This window comes from Eurytemora carolleeae, unplaced genomic scaffold (assembly GCF_000591075.1).
Source record: "Eurytemora carolleeae unplaced genomic scaffold, Eaff_2.0 scaffold782, whole genome shotgun sequence".
NCBI classification, from domain to species: domain Eukaryota; kingdom Metazoa; phylum Arthropoda; class Copepoda; order Calanoida; family Temoridae; genus Eurytemora; species Eurytemora carolleeae.
In genome coordinates, this window is record NW_019397358.1 from 76124 (window position 1) to 80837 (window position 4714).

Consider the following 4714-nt stretch of genomic DNA (forward strand, 5'->3'; position numbering starts at 1 on the left):
AATAAATAACGTAATGATGGCATTTCTCATTTATACATTTATAGAAATTTGAACTATAAAACCCACAAATGAAAAAATAAAATCTAGTCATAGATTTGTTGAATATGTCAAATTTTTACAAAGTATTTTCGAAAAATGAAAGTAGGTATAGGATAAAATCTTATCTACTAAAAAAATAGATTTTGATATAAATTGTCCTCAACGGGGTTTCCCTTACCCCTTTTCGTTTTTCTCGAATCCTCGCTTTAAAGTGGATTAAATATAATGTTGTCATGTGATACAGCAGAAATCACGTAACCAGTATACTGCACTGCCATTGGTTGAAGTTCTGGTGACGTAAATACGGACTATACGTCATTATATTATCAATTATATCTATAAAAAATGCAAAATAAAAAAATTATAATAGGAGCAAACCTGAGATTCTCAGGCTCCTGTGGGATATCGTCGTTTTCCTGTGGGTTATCGTCGTTACGAATTTGTTGAATGTGATCTGTTTAATACAAAATACAAAATTGCATNTTGAACCTTTCATATTTCAAATTTAGATTATTTTATCTGACAGAACTCATAATTTGAAATATCAAACGTTTACGAAATAGTGAGTTGCAAAAATAAAGGGATTTAAACACTGTTATCACAGTGCCTGAAGTGCTAGATAAAGAAGTAGAGCAAATTTTTAGGTAAAATCAAGTCCAAAGGCTTTGCAACACTTAAAAGTAGGCCAAGTCTCAAATAAGTGTAAATATCGTTTTGAACTATGTGCAGATAATGTGCAGATAATGTGCAGATAATGTGCACAGATGATGTACATCTATGATGGAGGGAGGGTTGCCAGACTATCCTTGTACCAGGGCAGTTTCTCTTTATCCTAAAATAGTTTGGGGTCAATCTGCTACCTGATGGAATAGTTTGGGGTCAATCTATTGCTACCTGATGGAATAGTTTGGGGTCAATCTGCTACCTAATGGAATAGTTTGGGGTCAATCTACTGCTACCTGATGGAATAGTTTGGGGTCAATCTGCTACCTAATGGAATAGTTTGGGGTCAATCTACTGCTACCTGATGGAATAGTTTGGGGTCAATCTGCTACCTGATGGAATAGTTTGGAGTCAATCTACTGCTACCTGATGGAATAGTTTGGGGTCAATCTACTGCTACCTGATGGAATAGTTTGGGGTCAATCTGCTACCTAATGGAATAGTTTGGGGTCAATCTACTGCTACCTGATGGAATAGTTTGGGGTCAATCTGCTACCTGATGGAATAGTTTGGAGTCAATCTACTGCTACCTGATGGAATAGTTTGCGGTCAATCTTCTGCTACCTGATGGAATAAATGTTAAACATCTGTTAAAGATATTAATGTTTTTCATCTAATTTTGGACCACGCACTGTTTTTTAAGGAATTTAGTCTTTGCCCCAAACTTGAATTTATCATTCCTATATCTGTAAAACCTGACGGTGTACGTACACCTATGATATTTGAGTATGAAATATCTAAGCTTTATGATATTGGATTGCGTGTAAAGATAAAGTCATTAGAAAATCAGAGTTTGTGGCAAAGACTCCTTTTCTTTACGTATTAATGCTATAGTATAATTATGCTTGGTTTATTTAAGGTTACAATGCAAGAAAAGTTATTTCAGAGGTGTACGCATCTTTTGTACTGCAGTGTACTGTCTCTGGGCGGTGATGTAAACACAAGTCGGATGTCGAAGCCTGACATGGGATCCATCTTTTACATAAATAATCAATGAAATATTCTGGTCATAGGAAACTGTTTTGTGATTTATAAAAATTATCAAAATTTAATGCTTTTAATCTCCTCGGAAACTAAACGAACATTGATGCATCTATTCTTGTTTACAAATTCCGTCCAGAGAGAACTGGTTTCAATATGTACGCAGAGTATACGCAACTGCAATTATCTTTCCTTTCATCATTAGTACCTTGGCAGTACTGTATACTGTATATTACAGTGAGGGTCATATATGAACAAAGTTCTAAAGTTTGGCTCCACGATGTGAAAAGTTTTATTTACTCACCCTGTTTTATTAGTTTAGGAGCTCGTATTGGCTCCTTTCTAGAAATATATAATTTACATGCAAAACAACCTATATAGCTAGTAACCACTCTCTTCCTAATGATGTTATGATCACTCAAAATAAACTGAAATTCATCAAAAAATCAAAAAATAGGATGGGATCATGTTATTGTTAGGCAGGTTAGAATACGCCTAAAGGGACTGCAGACGTAATTTTATGTGACTCTTCTTTTCAAAAGCGACTAGTCCGATTCACAACAGCAGTACCCTTTTAAACTTTTTTTGGAACAATATAATGTGGAAAACATCGTCGTTTATTCTAGCTTAATTCTGACAATTCCCTCAATTGATTCTTCTGAGAAATACCCAAATCACTTTTAAAATAAAGAGAATATCACAATTGAAAATAATCAATTATCAGCCAGACAAATTAGGATATCTAATTCATTCTAAATCAGAGAACACTTTATTAGGTACCGGTCGCCCCAGTCTAAAACTTGCATGGTCCGTGCCGGTACAACATGTACTGTACATACATTCAGTCGTACTGTACAGCACGTTTTATGCTTCAAATGTAGCCTGGCAAAATCTCAGTGCGTTGCTAATAGAATATGCCACTTATTAAATAGAGGTTCTCTTAAAATTACGCTTACATTGCAGGCGCGTAGTGGAGGTTCAGCCTAAATGGCGCTAATTAGTTTAGGAGCTCGTATTGGCTCCTTTCTAGAAATATATAATTTACATGCCAAACAACCTAAATAGCTAGTAACCACTCTCTACCTAATGATGTTATGATAACTCATACTAATGATGTTATGATCACTCAAACTAAAACTGAAATTCAGCAAAAAATGACATCAAATAATAGGATGGGATCATGTTATTGTTAGGCAGGTTAGAATACGCCTAAAGGGACTGCAGATGTAATTTTATGTGACTCTTCTTTTCAAAAGCGACAAGTCCGATTCACAACAGCAGTACCCTTTTAAACTTAGTGGAGGTTAAGCCTAGGAGGTTGCACTTTTGGCACCGAAATTTTTTTTGAAAGTAAATTGAAAAAGTAAAAAGTCTGGGAAAATAGTTTGTTTAATAAATTCAAAACAAAATATAATTTAACGATTGTTAATTAACAAATAATTTACTACATGTCTACTTGTTTTAACCCAATGTAAATTAACTAAATTTATGAAAATATGCGAGGCGGTGAATTACAGTAGAAACCAGAAAACAGTAAAGTTCCATCGTCTATACGCAATATCCCCTCTACTGAACTTCTGACCTACTAACTTTCCGACCCACTGCAGTATCAAATCTACGACGGCTGTTTTGATTTCTATTATTTCAGGGTTAGGACAGAAAATACATTTTCTAGGCCGAGCAGCGGCTAGGACAGGCTAGGGGGCCGAGCGCCGCGGCTAGGACAAGCTAGGGGGCCGGGTGCTGCGGCCACATGTCCAACCTACGGCTGTAAAACCACGTGCTACAGTCATAACCGGAAAACTCTGAAATAGGAAGACGACTTTGTATCAATACTTTTGTGTTTTTATGTTGTTAGAAAGCAAATAGTTTTCCTAGACACTTATTAAATCACAAATCAAATTGGGTCTTTTTAAACGGACCAACTTCTGTTTCCCGTGCTTATTGGACTAACTAAAGTCATAATTTGAGTTTAAAAGTCGTTTTTCTATTCCAGAGTTTTCTGGTTATCACTGCAATATAGCGGATGTCCTTCAGATGTAAAACCACGTGCTAGTATAGCAGATGTCCTACAGCTGTAAAACCACGTGCTGGTATAGCGGATGTGGCGTAGGTCAAAAGTTGAGTATACCGGATATGCGTAGGTCGAAAAATGCACCATTCAGAAAAATAATAAATTCTCGTCGTCTTTGTTTATATTTTGAGATTTTATAATTTGAATATTTCTAAAAACTGTCTTGAAAATTTCTAGAGATATTCAGAGCTGAAAACTTTAGAATGGTGGATATCGAGATTAATGCTTGATCCTCTCTTTTTCTTAATATCGAACCTAACCTAATCTTGTACTTGTATCCTGAAAATTCAACCATTAACCAATCAGAGTCGCGTATATGAAGCCGATAAATTTGAAATTTTGCACGCCATTTAAGATTATATACAGAAACGGGAGGAACTCTCTAATTTAGAAAAACCGGTTTTTGATTTTTCTCCACTTTATCCAAGAAAGAACGGTTTAAGAAGAAAATCACATGTGAGTCCATTGGATACTCAGATTTAGTGATCGGTATTAAGTTTTCAGCTCTGGTGCAACAATTGAACAATATTTCTTAGGTAAAAGAAAAAAACAGAAACGACGATTGTTCCACAGTTTTCTGGTTCTCTCTGTATTATTGTTAAAATTAAATTTTGAATGTGAAACTATTACCAGGCGCTCTGGGTCCGCCAGCTCCCATAATTCTAGATCTGGATGCAAGGATAGATATTCATCCAAAGCCGCTGAATACCAACTAGATATATCATTAGTTTTCAACCTTCAATTCATCATTAGTTTTCAACCTTCAATTCATCATTAGTTTTCAACCTTCAATTCATCATTAGTTTTCAACCTTCAATTCATCATTAGTTTTCAACCTTCAATTCATCATTAGTTTTCAACCTTCAATTCATCATTAGTTTTCAACCTTCAATTCAT

The 4714-nt window shown here is 35.2% G+C and overlaps 1 long non-coding RNA gene across 2 annotated transcripts; it reads right to left on the reverse strand.

The window, feature by feature from the left end:
- Positions 1 to 553: 553 nt before the first annotated feature.
- Positions 554 to 4669, reverse strand: LOC111713719 (uncharacterized). 2 transcript variants are annotated; one of them, XR_002767773.1, is made up of 4 exons: positions 4448 to 4669; positions 2048 to 2085; positions 1293 to 1326; positions 554 to 871 (listed from the first exon to the last, which is right to left on the reverse strand). It is a non-coding gene; the product is annotated as an uncharacterized LOC111713719 (long non-coding RNA). The 2 variants fall into 2 exon arrangements; XR_002767772.1 differs by lacking the exon at positions 1293 to 1326 and having other exon boundaries at positions 4448 to 4659.
- Positions 4670 to 4714: the final 45 nt, after the last annotated feature.